Source organism: Tympanuchus pallidicinctus, unplaced genomic scaffold (assembly GCF_026119805.1).
Source record: "Tympanuchus pallidicinctus isolate F22 unplaced genomic scaffold, pur_lepc_1.0 scaffold15, whole genome shotgun sequence".
Taxonomy (NCBI): Eukaryota; Metazoa; Chordata; class Aves; order Galliformes; family Phasianidae; genus Tympanuchus; species Tympanuchus pallidicinctus.
This window is the reverse complement of record NW_026294669.1, coordinates 19,650,720-19,670,075: the sequence shown is the minus strand read 5'-3', so window position 1 is coordinate 19,670,075 and position 19,356 is coordinate 19,650,720. Positions and strand designations below refer to the sequence as shown.

Below are 19,356 nucleotides of genomic sequence, written 5' to 3'. Positions count from 1 at the left end.
ACTGTGCACACTCTGGCCGGCTAATGGCCATGGGTACTACCCCATACTAGGCACCACACACAGTGTCACTCATCAAGTAGGTGCATCACAGGACTTATAATATCTGTAACAGGAAGGAGTCCAAATGGAAAGGAAAAACTTGTTCATTAATTCCACCTGCAGAAAAGCCTCCGTTATTTTCATTGGCTATGATTATTTCTATATTCCAAATTCATTTCTCAATTTCAATTCCTAATATTTACAATTCCCATAAGTGTTATCACTTACTGCTATGCACCAATATACTGAAGTTGCAACTTTTTAGTTTTGTGGCATACCAGTATCAAAACTTACGTATTTGAAGCAGGTGGCTCTGCACTGTAGTGATAACACATATACATGGGCATTCTCTTGCACTCCTGACAGAAGTGAAACAGGTTTTATTGAGAAGGGATGTGATATACTACACCCTTCTCGCAGCAGCAAGAAATCATTAAATCTTGAAGTGAATTGGCATACTGAGATGAGACTTTCAGTACTTCTAGACAACCAAAGTCACTGGCAATATTAGAGTTGAGCACTTCTTAACTGAAGGGCTACTTAATTTGTAATGACTTACACTCCTGTTCATTCTTGTAGGGCTTTTTCTCTATTGTGAAGCAATGTAGACAAAGCTTATTATTGCCCCTTTGATACTGTCTATCTAGTCACCATTCTAAGAAAGTCCTCATAATAGAAGAGCTGTAAAAACAAGCTACAGCTTGAGCTGTAGTATGGTGGTGATTTCTCATGGCAAAAATCACAAAATTTGTGTATCAGTATCACTTAAATTTAGAAAACTTAACAGGTATAACAGATGTGACATGATTAGAAAGAGTAGTCTAAGTAGGCTTGCAGACATACTACTGAATGACTGCACTCCCCAGTGAGGGCCAGTAGTGCTAGCTTGAAATGGGGCTAATCCTTCCTGCAAGCTTAGCGCTCCTACAAGTGTCCAGAAGTACCACTTCAATAAAGAAGCAAGTAAAGAAGAGCCAATGTAAAGTTGCCAAGCACAATCAACACTGCCTGCACGGGTCTGCTGCTTCGCTCTGCCTTAAGACAGAAGTTAAGCACCTTGTACATCAACATTACTCCAATTACAGACCAGTTAAACATTTTTCCAAAGGGACAAAAAATTCAAATAATGCTCATATAGGTCACTTAGAGTGAGAGATGTGATTAAGCTGATGTATCCAGAGTGTATAAGTAGCAGAAAGAGACAATGATGGCCAGAAAAGCTGTTTCAAACTACCAGAAGATGCAATGTTGAGGTGACAAGACTCTGGATTCAACTGTCACTTTCTTTACTGGAGCAGCAGTCTCACTAAAGAGAAAAAATTGCCTTTTCTCTAACTTGCAAAACTACATTTTACTTAGATCTATCATCATCACTCCAAACAGTACAAAGAACAGTAGCACACGCATACAAAAAAAAAAAAAACCCTCAAGTGGCTCTATCTGGAAGAAAAGTCTTCAAAGAGGCTGAGCCAAATAATCTCTGAATTTATCACTATGTTTTTATAGTCACTGAAAGATAAAAGATGTATCCATTTAGAACTCTAATTCTCAGTGTCACAAGTTAGGCTTTGCTCACTAATGAGACTCTCTCCCATGTTTGATGTGCTCCTTTATGGTTCTTCTCTCAAGCCTTGCAGCAGGACAGCCAAACCTCTACATCTGCAACATCCAGAGTCCCATTTTGAAACAGCTCCTTGCAACACAGCCCAGGCCATATCCCCCTCTTCATGTATTGTGGTACAATTCAGCTTGCTGGCACTGCATTAGCAGAAGGGACAGCAAGGAACACTTGTCAACTAGATGAACACACTGGCCTAACACCTGCTAACCCAGTACCTGACAGGAAAGAAAGCAGGACAAGTAAAGGAGCTTACAGGCCAAACATGACCCAGTGGACACCAAGGCTATTCATGAAGGACTCTAATTCCCAGTCTGTATCAATTCATCACCATCCTGATGAACACACAGCCCAGTAAGATGCTGCTGAATGAAGTGCTTAGTATTTGTAAAATGCTTCAAGATACGTAGATTAAGGATACCACCGATGTGCCAGCCAAAATATTATTATTCTGACACTGTATTCCTTCAGGAATACACAGATATACACTATACAGTGTAACTGGGCTGATCTCTCTTTAAATATAGATCATTAGAGTTCCAGTGCGATTCCCCTCAGTGTCAGTAAATGTATGTACAAAGAGCTACTCAATTGATTATCTTACAATGCAAGCCCAATGCATATATCCAGAACAGTTATATATTCAGTATATTCCCTTTTATGTCAGTACATCAACTGTGCTTCTATTGAGCTTCAGCATTTGTCATCACATTCTGGCAAGTTTTGCCTTGCTTTCTCATCTCCCACGCTTGATCTGCCTTTTTAAACTCAGCATTTCTAGCAACCTCTCCCAGAAAGGTCTGAAACTAGATTCTTCTCTCCTGCTCAGCAAGCAAGAGAACAGTACATAATTTCCTGTTTTATATACAGCATCCGGCATTGCAGAAAGAACCACTGCAAATCTTACCAAGGCAGCAGAAAAAAAATAGTTGAAAACCCTTCTGCATGGAAAATGGCTCTGCAGCACCAGCTATAAAATCTATTACATATTACATGAAAGGTTAGCAGATTTCCTGGCATAGTACAGTATGTGGGATTTGATTGCTGTATAGAAACAGAGCACTGAAAGCGAGCGAGCCTTCCATCCAACACTAAATGACAGAACTTCAATCTGATTTTCTCTGTTCTAAATAAAAAACGTCAAGAGAAATCTGGCAGGAGTCTACACTTCTTAATGTTAATATTTTGAGTGATATCCTACACAAAGCATCTGCAATAAAATAACCTTCCCTACCTAACTCACAAACAAACTGTGGCTACAAAATTTGCCAAAACACCAGAATGACTCAACCACCTCCATTTACAGCAATGACTTAGACATATCAGAAGCTATGCAGCGCTGACTTTCAATGACACAAGGGACAGAATTTAAACATATTTAAGCATTCAGAAAAAGTTATATAAGCACTGACTCTTTTAATAATCGCACAACAGATAAATGACAGGTTGGGGTTTCCACATGAAGAATTCTCATCTTTATCAAGCCACCAAATAAAAAAAAGTTTATTAAATAAAAATAATCCCCTATTAAAATATAATACAAGGGAACCATGAAGTTCACTTTCACAACGACAGCATTTGACAAGGCATGCAGTTGCAGGGTGAGACTGTGCAGGGAGTGATCTCTAGTAGCACTAGAAGCTTTCAAAACTGCAGGAGACATTTTGTGTTTGATTAAGGCTGTTCAAACAGAGCAGACTCATCATTGCACACAGGCAGACAAGTAGGATGAGAAGGCATGAGTCTTCTAGTGACCTGACCTGTCTCTTGAATTTCCCCTGTTAACAAAGCAGTGTTGCTTTCCAAATCTTTGTACAAAATCCTTGTCAGTTTTCTGCTTATATTCAACCATGCTAAGGAGCCTGGGAATGAAGTACCTGAGATACTGCAGTATCTGCCAAGCCAGGACTAGTCCACAGATCTTGGATATTTTCCAGGTTATTTTATGGGCCCTGTCTACACAGTACTGTCTAACTCAGACACCCACAGCAACCTGCACAGTGCATTTGTGGAAATAACTTGGAACTTCACCATACACTTACATAAGGTCATGACATGATGTGGTTACTTGTCGTTTCTGATATTTATTGAAGTGGAATAAAGCGCTATTCACGAGCTAAAAGCCAGACCAATGTTTTATTCAGAATTAAAATGCTTTTTCCAAACAGGATGGCTTTTCCAGCATGGTAAGCACTAGGCCAGTTCTGTTTCCGTTAATCTCAAAGGCAGCTTCTGAAAAGAGCAGCCCTAATGTGAATCATTATGCTGGCTGTTGAGAACAGGTCCAGTCTGGCAAGTCAGTACCAACTCCCCGAGGATAAATAGAGCTAAGGTGGCACGGAAATCTGACCCTGGGCACAAAGGCAACTTGTGAATTACAAGACTATCCCGGCTAACTGGAAAATATTTTCCCAATGTGATCAAGCTAGAGAGAAGCAAGAGAAACTCTGTGATGATAAACTACATTGCAGAAGGAAGGTCAAGGATGTCAGTGAGATATCAGCATGAATTTTGATTACAATTTCTTTATGACTGAAATAATTTGTCTAGCAGCGGAGACTATATATTCCTCCCAGGCCTCCACTCTGCCTGAATTCAATATAGCATACGTGCAGCTCAGGCATTTAGGTTAGACCAATAATTTAATCTATCGCATGCATTTCTAAATTATTTTTCACTTAGCTATTGCTGTTGTTGCTGGCCATTTTAATTTAAATTACAAACGTACATGATACGAACATGATACGAACAGCTTAGACTGACTATGAATTGTTTAAGTGAGTGAGCATGTCACATTACCAGGTTATATGACCAATCCTAGGAATTTCCACAGGGAGAAAACCTATAGTGATGATGACAGCCAGACTGCCGTGACTGGGGCATTGCTATCCAGTGATGAGGTCAGCCAAGATCCAAAACCTCTCACAACCCTGTGCTAGGTTTAAAAATCTTTCACATTGCTGCAAACTGCTGCCTGGCTCTTCTGTCACCTCTTAAGACGTGACAGAAATCATTAATTTAGTAAAGCCAAAGCAGCATGCTAAAATCAAGGATTGTTACTGTTAGCCACAGAAATCATCACAGTTATCAGAGTTGAGATCCACACACAGAAAAACCACCACAACACAAAACTTTTTAACAAAGTATTTTCAGAAAAATAAGTTGTTCTTCCCCAAACGTAGTAAGGCTTGTACCAAAGACCACAAATGCTAAGCTTTCATTCAGGTATAACTGTATCTAGTTTACATTTTAAATAGTTCATGCCAGTAACAGATGCAGCCATTCAACATCATTTTCTTGAAACTTTTGCACATACACTGGTATATCTACAATATACATTGGATTACCTACACATTCAGCTTTTAAACTTCGTAGACACTGATGGGACTGAGTGACAGCATGTTACTGTTTACAAATCTCATTTCTTGAAATTCCTTTCCTGAATAACCTGTGTAAATGCAGATTACATTCAGCTTGTCACGTATTTCCATTTGTTCTACAATAGAAAGCATTAAACACAACAGCAACCAGCAGTTTGCCAGCTTCTGGTTCCTGCCCCCGTGCTGCACATGGCTACTTGTTGGCCAGGTCTGCAAAGATGTGATGGGGTTCTACTGTGAACAGGGATGAATGAATGAATAAATTTTGAAAATTGCTGCAGGCAGAAAGAATAGCCAAAAAGGGGTGACGCAAATCTTGAGACAACACTGCAATCAATTCCCTTGAAAACCAAGAAAATAACCACATTTTTTCCTGCACAACACCATCTCCAATGAGGCATTTACAGAAGAAATCAAAGCAATGCAAAACACTAACATAGGAACAGATCATTTGGTTTGACTTTTCAATGTTAATATATACTTATTCCTATAAAAATCTCAGTAATATTTCAATGCAAAAAGAAGATGTACACACATGTACATACTGCCTACATTACTCCTCCATACTGCATTTAGAGTATCTTATTGAAGCAATTTAATTAACACTAGAAAAGAAAAAAATATTCATCTAGCACAATGATTCACAATCTAGTTGTATAATCTTCTCATTAAAATAATGTCAATTTTACTACCAAAGGAAAACTAAAACAGTAGTTAATTCTCCTGTCCGCCCTGAACTTGCACACCCCACCTCACCTACACCTATACAAAGATTGGTCAGACACTTCCAACTGTCTTCCAAATAACAAAGCAGGTTATAGAATCCATGATGAGCCATCACTGCCACCCTTAAGCCTGCTCACAGGGCAAGGAGCACCTAAGTCCTGAAGGTTATCCACATATCACACTTTTATCAACATCTGATTTGAAAGTGTACTTTTCTCTTTGTTGTTTAGTTATGAGTCATTCTGTTTCTATAAACAAGTGGATAGCAGACCATTACTGAAAAAGTCCAAGACCCTAGGAGGAGCCCCAAAATGACCAAGCATCAGACATACTCATGCAGGTCTATTTCCAGAGGCCTTAGAATCATAACATAGTCATGCACTGTAACATTAGATTACATTACTTAGACAAACAAAAACAGCAACACCAAACTCATAAGCACCAAATGGGGTAGCCCATTAAGCACTATCACAACTTTCAAACTCAAAATAAAATTCCATTAACTCAAACAAAGCTTCTTTCCTCGTTCTAATACCCTGATGCCACGGTCTTTTCCCATAGACTGATACAGCAATGAAGAGTTCCAGTGCATTAGGTTCAGTTCACAGTATGTCTATCCACTCTTTTTCCTCCCTGCACTAACTGTCCTAGAAACTTCCGTAGAGAACATAAGCATATCTATAGATTTGGCTGTACTTATGATCCATCAGAGTATAAAAATGGGCAGGCATCTGGACTCCAAGCCCATTTGAGAGCAGATTTTATTAACAGTCATTCACTGGAGTTCATAAAGAAAGAAGCCAACAGAGGAAAAGGCTGGTGCAGCAGCTGTACAGGTCATGAGTACAGCCACAGCTGAGATGACCACAAGCCTAACATCCTGTTTTTGATGTGGGGCTGCCCACCTCAAGCCTGGAGTTTTACTACATGTTTTTAAGCATACCATCTTTCACATTTCACAGGAAAAATTTGAAAATTAATCTGTGGATCTATCCAGGGATTTAATCAACTTCAAACTATCACTAGAAATAAAAGCAGTAATGAATTCATCTGAAAATCAACTAACTTCTCACCCTCTCCTACAATTCCCCATGAAGCACTCAGTGAATAATCTGCCAATTAAAAGCTAGACAGTCCACAAGTTCAGTAGTCATCCATTTATGAAAAGACACAGGGCATCCATTTTAATGCTGCAGTCACATCTTAATTAAAAAAATCTCAGAGGTCTTTGAAGAGAGAAGATGCACTCTCTGACAAGCCCATTCTTAAAATGACTTTTTTGGTTTAACAGCTTTTAGTTCAAAAAAGAAAGCAGCACGCAAGTCACAGATTAAACGGTGCCATAAACGAATAGGACTCAGCAACATCAAGCAAGTGTCAGAATGCACAAACTGAGGGGCATGGAACAGTAGTTAACACATGCACTGACTTTTCAAAGTTTGCCACTGTCCAACTGGTTTGGGATAGTGTGCATGACAGCACCGGTCGTCTATTGGAACAGACACCTTCAGACTGCAAAACCTCAATGCCTCCTTGAACCAGAAGCTTCATAAGGAAATGTGACGAACTAATTTTGGAATCTGGAAAGAAAGACAAACTTCAGGAAGGAAGTTTAAAAATATTTGGAAAAAAGTAATTTCAAAGAAAAAGGAAATAGACTAGTTATATTAAAAATAAGTCAGCCCCAAATTGCAGTAATACATCTCTTTTGGAAACAGCACATCAGTATTGCTAGTGCTCTCTGGAACACTTCAGACGTAGCAGGAAGTCATTGTTATCTTTAGAAGGGTTTAACTCAGGGGTTTCCAGTTGTTCCTGTATATGCTGATACTCCAGCTCTCCAACTATTTGCGTCCAACACAAATTAAACTCCAAATCATGTCTGCACAGAGTTCCAATATATCCTCCCTTCAGTTTCAAACACTCCCATCCATAAGACAATCTTTGAAACAGAAGACTGGGAATGATAGAAGCTAACAGGCATTGAACTTGCTAAGCAAAAATGAAGCAAACTCCTTTCAAGTTTTTAGGATAAAGGCACAGTCCCTTATTTTCATAAAGTTTGCAGAACCTTGCACGTGCTGCCTGCTGGAACCATCCTCCACTGGTTTTGCTAAGGCCAGTGTGGAGTACTTGATAAAGCCTCACTCACATCTTTGAGGAACATCAGGATCATCTCAGCTTCCCATCCACCACATAAACGCAATCTCCAATAGAACTAAAAAACTGAAAAGCATCTTAAGTCTTCACAAATACTTAGTTCACCAAGGAATAAAATGAATGTTATTAATCTCTTTTTATGGAAGTAGAAATCCTCATCATCCCCTGAAATGGTCTAATTTACGTTACAGTGAATCTCAAAGGAGTGAACGGATTTATGCTTTCCTTACAACAACCCATAGGGCAAAGGGCTCCTCCTAGTCTCAATTTGTCCTCCCCTCCTCTTCCTTCCTCCCACCCTACTTTTTCCTCTAACAGCCCTGTAAACAGTACAGAATACAACCAATGGAAAGTGGGAGAATGGGCAGTGAGCAAAGAGGGCTGCTGCCTCCTTCTCCATCCATCTCTCCTCCTCCTGCACAGCAGCAAGCTGAATTGTAACAGCAAAGACAGCTAAAGCAAGGAAAAGGAATGACATCACTAAACTCAATTTTCAAAACACTGGTTTTCACAGAAAGGTGCTATAAGCATTGGAATTGGTAATCACAACTGAATGGAACTGAATTCCAACTAGTCTTTGTAAAACGAAAGAATGCTGCCTCTAGATTCAGTGCATGAAATGAGCACAAGGGTCAACAAAATTTCACAATGAGGAAGAAATATGTATTATACACCAGTCTTTTTTTCACAATACATTTAATACATTTTCTAAAGTTTAAATACAACTTCTCCTATGAATATATGCTATACATTTCAGACATCTTCAATATACCAAGTGATACCTAAGCTTCTTTTCTTGCTCTACTATGCCCCAACATGCTTTGCTGCGAGCAAGTTTGAATTTATACACTAAACAAGGCCCAGCTGGCTAAATAATGAGCACAGACAGTTCTCTTAAGGAAGTGGTTATTTGTTTATTTTAAATCAGCCCCATACAACTCATACCCTAATTTGTGGAACCAATATAGTACGGGAATTTCACATTTCAGTAATACAATCCATATCTTCACCACAAGCACTAATTACAGATAGCTCAGTCAATTCTCTTTATAAAGCTGTCTACCACTGTTCTCATACAGTCTAACTTTGTTAACTCACCTATATTTTCAGCAAAGTATCCCACACTTCCTGACCTGAGCTGCTCTGTAGTACTCCTGCACAGTTTTTCAGAGAACGAAGGAGTCAGACCCAGCTGTGGTGACACTGCTACATTTCCAAAGCTCTGTGCAATCATTGTGCAGTTTTCCTTCTGACACATGCATGTCAATACCAAATACCTGCATCTGTAAAATGCTTTTGATTTCCTGACAGTGAAGGGATCTATGTAAAGGTCAGATTAATAACGTTTTTCTTGCAAAAAAGTATTTTCAGGAGAATTTAAACAGAGGTGCAATTCTAGCATGCTGGCATTTCTTATAGCTGCTGCTTCCTAGCTAAACACCATGCCTCCTTAGAGTCATGTGCGTTCATATGATCTGCTAAGCTGGAGGCTGTTTTGCTCTTGAACTTTTGTCTCCTTCACTTCAAGATCTGCCCAGCAATGTGTTTATTGTACACTACTGAGTACACAAACATATGTAAAGGGCACACGATGTCAGTTGCTTCTAAACAGCTTATACTAGTCTGTCCTTTATCTTTATATATTTGGGTATGGAAGTAACTTTATTAGCATTTCAGTAGTTCAGGAATTTTTTCATGTGTTATTTTTAAACAAACTGAATGCAATTTAAACTGCACTGCACCTTACTTGGCAGCCACAAAGTAAAAGAACTGTATGTTCAATTTTCGTTTACTCTAGATATGAAAATACATACGCTAACACACTTCAGAGAGTATTGATATCAATTTTTCTTTTCTGAAGACTACTTAAATGTTTACTTAAAGACTAGGGTATAATGGAATTCTAATAACACCATTTCAGGCTTCCGCATGAGTAATGTACAATGCATTATCTCTGGAAAGACATGCAGCTTATAAGAACTCTGTTCAACACTATAGCAATGAGCATTTAGAAGTATAAGCAATCGTTATAAGAATAACATAACCCATCAAAATCCATAGATCAGTCAGTTCTATTTCTGTGTTATAACAGGAACTGTTGCATCAACATAGGGCATTATACAGGGATTAATGACTAGCTGGAATTAATGGCCCCAGGCTCTGCCTCAGGCAATGAACTCCTCCCACCTACTCATTAATCCCAGGAGATACTGAGTCTCCTTTGGAGCATTAACATCTAAGGCTTTTTATAATATCCTTTCTGCATAGGATTTTTGTGCTTAGATTATTTGGATTATATGCATATGTGAATAAAAATAAAGTGAATTAGGTGGCTGAAAACCATCATCAGTGCCCTCAAGACTGCTCAGTGGTAATAGATGTCCTCCAAACAACAAAGAATATACACAGGCTGATACGTTTGACCAGTTGCTCTCCATATATTTGAAGTGAAAGCAATATTGCTTTAGCAGCTTTCTGTTTGTCTTCCAGAGCTCTAGCTCCTTCAGGAAGTGTCTGCTTCACTCCTGCTGAAGCTTCTTGTTTTTACAACACCCCATGCCACTACTATCACCACTGCTCCCTAAATGTCACTGGATCTTCTGGATAGGTGTTAGCCTCTTTCAAAATTGACCACAGTACATGTACATCAAATACAACAAGCATTTCAGTCATCACTGTGATGCAGTTCTTAGCACATTACATCTCAGTGGGGAAGGGGGTAGAAAAAAGATGACACGTAGTTCTTTACTTTGATCTCTGGCACAGTCTCTCCTCGGACAGCTAACATGCAACAGACTTTCAGCAGCTACACTTGCACAAAGTATTTCCAGTTCTTGGGTGAGCACATCAAAACTGAAAAGAAAAAAAAAAAAAACAAAAAAAAAGACACCCTACTTAAAATCCAAACCCTCCATATTCTCCTTTTCCAGTAAAGCATTGCTCCAATAATCCATGTGACTTAGACGCAATCTGGCATATTGCCATTTACCACAGTAGCAATTCTTCATATGAGAAGCAGCAAATGAAAAATATCTCTCTGACTGGTGAGCACTGCACATTGCTCAGCAAGCTGAGATCCACAGTGACATTCAAATATCCCCTACTAACATATAGCTTACTCAGAAAGAGCTCAGCAAACAGGAACAGTTATCACATGGTATAAGAGATAAGCTGTCTTATGTATATTGAAACTTCTAGCTTGCTTTGTATGTTGCAAACCACTCCTGGTCAAATTCTCCACTGAAATACACACAAGAGCTTTTCCACTGAAGCCTACGTGGCTTGTGTATACCTACTGAGATTAAACAAGGCAGAGTTCTGATCGTCATAACTAAACTCATTGAGAAGCTTCATGATTATATCATTTTTTTTGTTCCTGGTTCCTGGAAAAAATCCAACTTGTGCTCAAGCAATCCCTCAAAAATGCAGATCCAGTAACAGAAAACTGAGTTAGTTGTGACAGTTAATAGCATATCTAGAAGCAAAAATAGTAACAGGCATTAAAAAAATTATACTTGCCACCCTGTTTAGTCAGAATTGTCCACAGGTTGCTTTAGTATTAAAAGCATAGATCTGTACTGAAGTATCTTCCTCTGCAAAATGGTGTTGGCAATTCTGTTGTTATTCATAATGGGCTGAGAAAATTACACATTTATGTGCATGATCTGTTTCCCATAGCCTTTTGCAGTCTGCAGAACTATTCTTGCAGTGATGGCAGTGTAACTAGGATGGTTAAGTTCCATCCCCACAAAAACAGATAAAAGCTCAAATGACAGAGTTGCAGGCAAAAGAATTTCTGGCAGAGGAAGCAAACTAGGAAATCCAGCTCCTGATATAAAACAGCCCACTCTGTCTAGTCTGAGAGAAGGCTCATTGCCTGGGTGTTTCTCAAATCTCCTTGCTGGATGAAGAACTGCCGGGATTTAAAACATCTAAAACTTTCTTGTTATGAGAATTATGTGATTTACATATCATGATAAATCCTGACTACAAGATGAAAGTGACAGTGTTTCAAACAGTTCCTTTCCTTCAGGAAGGTTACATTTACAGTGCAGTGAGGGGAGTAGGTAGACAAGGTCCTTCCTCTCTTGACAGATTGCTAATATATATAAGCAGTATTCAAGCACTGAACAAAAACGGTGACAAATGTTGTCCTTACAGAATTACTCAATATCTCAAGAATTTTCTTTGTATTTTTCATCATACCACCCTTTGTCTCCTGTCTTCCACCAGTCATCATCTCCAAATGGATAAACACTAGATTACTCAGTGGCCCTCTTATTATACAAAGTTGCCAAGCTAAGTTGGTAAATTGAGAAGTGGGGTTTGTATTGACCTGAAGTGAAAAGTTCAACCTCTTTCCCTTTTCCTGCAAAGTTCAGCTACAGTCACAGAGGGAACACAAAACGGAGGCAGAAGCAGGCAAGAAAGAGCACTGGCAGCCTCATGCTGTGGCTGGAAATAAGAAACGGTCACCCATCTGCACCCACAGCTCATGCAGGAAGCTCACTGGAAGGCAGCCCATCTGTAGTACAAGAAGCCACGGGATACTTCTCCCGCAGCCTTGATTCCTATCACCAATGCTGACAGTAAACTCTACATTTGATTGCCCCTCTTCCTTTCAGTGATTGCCCCCTCTATCTTTCAGTTATTTGCTTAGATTTTCAGCACACAAAAATCCTGGCATTGTCACTATGGGCTCTGAGCCATCTGAGCAATCTTCTTAAAATACACCAACACATCATCCATATGGTTACCCAATATGTAACTATTTACTTTCCAGGATAATAACAGAGAGGTAACAAACTGCTGAAAGCTTCATAAAACTTCACAAGCCACCACCATCCTAATCAGGATTTCCACTGAATAAGAGCATTATAGATATCAGTCTGCATGATTCCCTCTTCGAATGTATTTTCATTATAAGCCACCATTAAACAAGACTCAAAGATCAGCTGAGTGGTTGTCCTTCAGAGTTATCTGTTTATCCTTAGGAGTTACCTGTTTGAGATCACTGCTACATGTCCCAGCGGTCTGGTATCATGCAGTGCACAATGTTCTGGAAGAAATCCACTTCAGAGGTAGCATTTAGCAAGATTGGGAAGACAATGTAAAAAGTAGGAGAGATAAAGATAATTCCTTTCCATGTGTGATCATCTTCTGTAATAGTTCAGAAGTATTCAGCGGTTTTCAATGCAAGATTCAAGATTGGGTTGGAGGATCTAATCAGGGTGTAAAATAACCCAGTTTTCTGTCAACTGAAACTGGGACTATTGACACTTTAGTCAAATCACACAAAAATTCTCTTGCTTCTTTCAGAGATTCATTGGATCATAATTCACTATGTTGAGACAGTTATCATTTACATCCCCTTTACAGAATGTGCAATGCTGTCTGAGGGCAAAGTTGTTCAACACAATTTTCCAGGTGTACTTCAGGTGATAACTGATGTGAAAGTACGAGTTGATCTGCAGTTACTTCATATACTACAGATTGCAGGTTAACACATAGGAAGTTGGTAGTGATAAGGACTATCCAAACAGTCCAGTGAATGGTTTTGTGATTATTGAACTTGTGGAAGAAATCAATGAGCTCTTAGGTCTGTGTGAATTAAGTAAGACAGGAGCTTTTCTGACATTCTTCAAAGACCTGCAGTTCTCAAGATTCTTAGGCTATCTGGGAAACAGTGTCTCTTCACAGAGGTGACTACAGCCCAAGAAGGACAAGGATGAACAAGAAGGACAGCCAGGTCACACCTCAGCCTTGGCAACACAACTAGCAAGATTTGGGACAGGAATACAATGAAGAAGCTGTACAAAAAAGGAGCACATTCTCTCTTTTGGTGTCACAGAGCTTGAAGGGCCTCTCCCTGGGGCAATACAGCTTTCTTAAGAGATAGGCACTGAGATAAAAGAGACCAGACTTTCAGCTTCAGAATGAAGTTGCACTATTTTATAGATGGAAAATTAAAATAAATGTTTTAAGCAAAACAGTTTGAATCCCTATGATTATGCTCAGATATTTTTCTTGAGATATCTTTGTGCAAGATACCACATAGGCAAACAAAGCTTTAAGGATACAGGCACTGCATTAATAATATTGGTGAATAGAAGCCCTTCCACCGAACTCAACATGAGCAAAAATATTGTGTATATTTTTACCTGAACATCTTAGGTCTAAGCAAATTCAATATCCTGAAGTCAGCATCAGTGAATCCCCTACTGCTCTGAAAGTGCAGGGAATGATGTCTGTTAGCATACTTTTCCCTTAAGCATAACATAATTAGCATAAATTTGATTAAAACAGAGTGAAAATGAAGACCAGATTGGAGTCCAGTGAAAGATCTAAAAAGATAACTGTGAACTACAGCATAATAAACAAACTCAGAGTTTCATTCTAGAGCAAAAGTACGTGCCTTCTCTTGACTAACCTGAACTACATACAAAGCCAAACTCAGCCTCCAAAATGCACTTTTGCCTCTTCAGCTGAAAATAAAACAATAGAAAACATGATCCAGTTTTGCCACATACAACGCAATTCGTTTAGCACATAATCTAAGTACAACTACACAGTAAACTTCATAGAAATACACAGAAACAAATTTTTGCATTAAGATCACACTATAAACACAACTACAGACTATGTAACACTTTTGAACTGTTCAGTATAACTTTGAAATGAATCTTTTAAAACTTTGTCCAGGTACAAGTGAAGGAAGACTACACATTTGTTTCATTATCTTTGTAAACCAGAGTAATATGTTGCTATTGCAATGAACTCAGTAAAAAAAAGATGCCTCTATTTCACTAACAGAAGTAGATTTTACTCCCAGGAACAGACTGATTCCACTGTTGTCACATGTGAAAAATACAGGAATCTGTCATGCAGTTTACATCTTAATACCACACTGGGTAAATGAGAACACAAGAAACCACGTCCAAGAAACCTCCAATCCTCCATGTTTCCCATAGCCATACAGCTTTCCTCTTATTTTCCATTATTTTTCCAATGAGAATGTTAAGCTTATGGATTCCCAATAGAAACTCAGCAGCTTCAGGGAATGAGTAACTGAGAGCCTGTTTGATCACACATACACATTTTCTGCACAAAAATCAACTGTCCACTTGGTCCACATTTCACCTGTGAGCTTGCCAGGTTGGTTATGTATTTTGCTGAGAAGAACAACCTTTTTTCATAAAGCCTCACCCTTTTTCCAATCTCATCTCTTATCTACTAATAAGTGTAAGCTAACTAGAAGAACATATATTTGGTACAGGCATTAGTCAAAACAAAAGCATCTGCACCCCAAGACCTGAAATTGGCTCACTTTGAGTATTTTAGCTCTATGAAGTGGGGGGAAAAAAAAAAAGCATACAACTATACCTACAGTTTAAAACTGCCACAGAAACAGCTCATTAGTAGATTAAATGCAAACTACACCTGTTTCTAAGCCTAATTATATTTGTCCACAACTGCAAAATACAAAATAAACAGGTATTCTTCTGTGTCTTTTCACTGATGCATCGTAAGCCTTTAAAGCATCTTTGTTTGTTGTTTTGCATTTTGAAGTGCTTCCAAACTTTCCCCATTTTCCAATTGCACAGCAAAAGCTATCTTGGATTTTCCTGCCTCTTCTTCGAAAGTCATGAGAGAAAGTATAAGATTCCACCTCGGTAGTTTTTATTGTACACTTTTTTCTTTGAGCAAAGCATCACCTTAACACCTGAACTGCGATATTCTGTTTTTCCATGTATTACTTAAACATGCTGCACTGATTGCTATAGAGAGATTCCTGGTAGCAAAAATAACAAGATTTTCACAGTCTTACAGAGCTAGAAATGTGGGCTATCCAGGATACTCTCACACATTTGTTTGCTATATTATAGTCTGAATTTAAATATGATAATTTAATTTAGTAAAAAACAAAATTGGAATCAGATTTACTGCTAAAACTTTTTAAATTTAATTTTCAGACTGGCAATCAATGCTTATTCAGTTTCCATGTTATCCCTGCCTCCCCTTTTTGCAGATGCTCAAGTGACATTAAATTAAACAATTGCACAGGTTTTTAAAACAGCAGGAAAATCACCATTTGCACATAATACAGGAATACAAAAAGGTCCACAGAAATCACTCCTTGTAAGTACTTTTCTTAACCAAAATAGTAAAATAATGCAAAAAATCTCCCAGGAGAAGTAACATATATTTGTGGCATTCTGCCTATCAAGCCCTTTCAAAATGTAAGACAACAGAGATGAAGAGATCTCACTATCATCTCTCCCAAAAGCTTATTCATTTTCTGAGATACAACTGTTAAGATTAAATATTAAAACATCCCTGAAAAAAGAGCTATGTTGACACAGCAGTAAAGCCAGTTATTATTCACAAACATTGTCAAACTAACAGCTGTTTAGCATTATACTTCATTATATTCCCTCTAAATCTATGCAAAATAAAAAAACAATCTTGTAAACACCAATGATTACAGAAGGAAACAAAAAATAAAGAAATCTTAAACTTACATTGATGTGTTATTATGTGTCCTGCACAGCAAGTAGCCCTAAGGGTACATTTTAGTTTTTTTATCCATGCTGCGTTCTTGTTGCTGATGTGACCACTTAGGCACATGGTCAAGTTGCAATCAGCTTCTCTCTTAGTGATGTATGAGAGCTGTGCTGATTTATCTAGTCCTTCTGCAGCAGATTAGCACTAATGTTTCTGCCTCTGCATCCTACCTTCCTTTAGCAGTAGACTCTGCATTATCATTGGCAATCCAAATTAAAGAGCCAGTGAACACAGAACAGAATTTTCTCTCTGAAACAACAGCGAAGAAGGTATTCTCACATAAATACCATGTTTTGATCTAGTGAGCCTCTTTTTAATAGCTTTAGTATTAACAGTAGTCAGGGATATAGCAGAATGGTTCCAGTAAGTCTGCTATAATCTTTTTATGATTTACTGTTAAAAGAATATTCTCCTATGCAGATGGCCCTAGGCAAGAAACGGCTGTAATACACAAACATTTCAGTCAAAAACATGAAGTTTTCACTTTCTAACACAAAGGTATCATATGCACGCAGTAGAACTCTGATTTATACCAAAGTGGTTAATGAGCAATTAATACAAATAGAGCTTACAGAGAGAAAGAAAAAAAAAAAAAGCTTGGGCTTAAAGGTACTTACCATATTAATTCACTCAGCTAAAAAATATTTCACTGCCTTACAGTGTATTTTTTCATTATGAATTCTCTCTTTTCTCCCTACAACTGACATATTTTACATATGGAACTGTCAAATTTAGCTATTAAAAGTGTTACAAAGAACCTCACTGAACCTTATTATTATTATTGTGACTTTCCAGTAAACAAAAAATATTTCAGCAGTAAAAAGCAATTGTTAATTCATGATCTTTTCAATTCAAGGAACCACAAGACACAGCTATTTAAATTTTCATTAGGACTTTGAAAAATATTTAGGAAAAATGGATGTCTTAGACTATCTAGTCTTGAAAATGTGAACATTCTGACAAGTTTGCTCACTGTCAAAATGATTCACATCACTGCTGTTCTTAACTGCTACTCCTTCTGATCACAGAGGCTAAGTAATCCTCCAAAAATCAAATGCCATAGCTGAATATTAACCAAGAAATATGTACCACTCAAACATCGGTAATATTTAAATAGCACACAAATTCCGCCTACTCAAAGACCTATCTTCTGCTTATCATCAGCATCCATTTTAAACAAATGGTACACAGAATATCTCACCCTAAACAGAAAACCAGGAAAGAGGAAAATAGAATTAGTTTACTGCTTTACAATAAACCCTAAAACAAAGAGGGGTTATTTTTCTTCTAACATGAAAGTCTTCTGTGGCAAAATGCAGTAGTATCCATTTCAAAGTGCTTTCTGCATTTTACATATATTTACCACAGGAACACAATACCTAGGCCACAGAATCTAAGACTTATCCATGCTCATTATCACAGAAAAAACAATTCTGTGAGAGTAACAAAAATCTAGTTGCTGCACTTCACATGACTCCTTCAAGCCTCCCCAGATTTCTTCCACTTTTTGTGCATTGTTGATAAGGAATGAAATGTGTGACTGCAGAAGGGCACTCAGAAGCCAGAATGAGGACCTCCTCAGGAAAGAGCTGAAGCTCAAAAAGTGTTTCAAAGCACATCCAGAAGCTGGCAAAATGAACACTGAGGAGATCACATAACTGCAAGTCTAAGCTCCTCACAGATGCTGAGTAAGCATCCTACAATTTTGAGTTTGGGAAGCCTGTGGATGCTAAGTACCTACCACCACAATTCAAACAACTGAAGGAGTTTAAAAGAAATCTGGCACAGAAGACAGTGCTGCTCCTCTCTTTTATTTTGAATCCTTCTCAGGACTGCACTCACCCAATGAGCAGTAATTCTGTACTGCATCGTTGGTACTGTGATTCAAGTGCCCAACTTTCTCATCTCATGACAATGTCTTAAAGAAATATATCTACTCTGCTAGCTGCGCTCCAATCCATGCGCCATCTGTGGAAAAGTGTGCTACAAAAACAAAAAAATTCAAGTGTCTCCCCATGGAAGAGAAGAATCCTGACAGGCTTCTATCTGCAAAGCAAAGCATAACACTGACGTGGCAAACAAAAGTGAAATGTACTGTAACTTTGAAAGTCAAGGGTCAGTCATATGGACACTTTTTCCACTAAGAACTGATACAAGATCTGAACTCTATGGTTTCAGGTAGGTCTTTGCTGAAGCAGGAAAAAAAAAAAACATGTTGCCAAAATACTGAAATCTGGTGAATAAGCATACCATCAGCACCACTATTCTAAGTAAGTAGAAAGTTAGCCTAAAAATGCTCAACTCCACTTTAAACAGACCCAATCAGGGACTTTCTTTGCCCCCAAAATCCCACGAGAAGGCTATTTCAGAGCTTCATTCTTAATGGTCAGAGAGATGCTTCTAATACATAGCCAAGCTGCATTAGTGACAACCTGTCCCTGAACAGCACTGTTTAACAGCTTCTTTCTCCTGAATGGTGGTTTTATGTATTTGTAGAAGGCAATCTCATTTCCTATCAGCTTTCACATCAATGGACAAGATATGCTCTTTTAGTCTCATGATATAAAATAGACACTCCATTTCTTCTTACCATGGCAGCTCTTCGCCACATCTACTCCAGTTTGAGTTTGTCTCTTCTAAACATGGGTAAGAGAAAATACAAAATCAAAGAATGGCTTGGATTGGAGGGGAACTTAAATATCATCCAGCTCTAAATCCCAGTCAGGCTCTTATCAGCCACTAAATTAGGCACCAGCTCAGGCTGGTTATCCAGATCATCCAACCTGGCCTTGACACCTCCAGGAATGCAGCATCCACAGCTTCTCTGGGCAACATGTTGCCAGCACCTCATCACCATCTGAGTCAAAA

General features: G+C 38.4%; 1 protein-coding gene across 5 annotated transcripts in view; it reads right to left on the bottom strand.

Moving 5' to 3' along the window:
* RAPGEF4 (Rap guanine nucleotide exchange factor 4) overlaps positions 1-19,356 on the bottom strand; it is a 141,162-nt gene that overhangs the window by 86,710 nt on the left and 35,096 nt on the right. The window contains exon 1 of one of the 5 annotated variants that reach the window (XM_052675644.1): positions 16,446-16,631. The exons of the other annotated variants lie outside the window; for them this stretch is intronic. The gene's annotated coding sequence lies outside the window, so the exon portion shown is untranslated. Of the gene's footprint in view, positions 1-16,445; positions 16,632-19,356 lie in introns of those variants that run through there. 5 annotated transcript variants of the gene reach the window in all.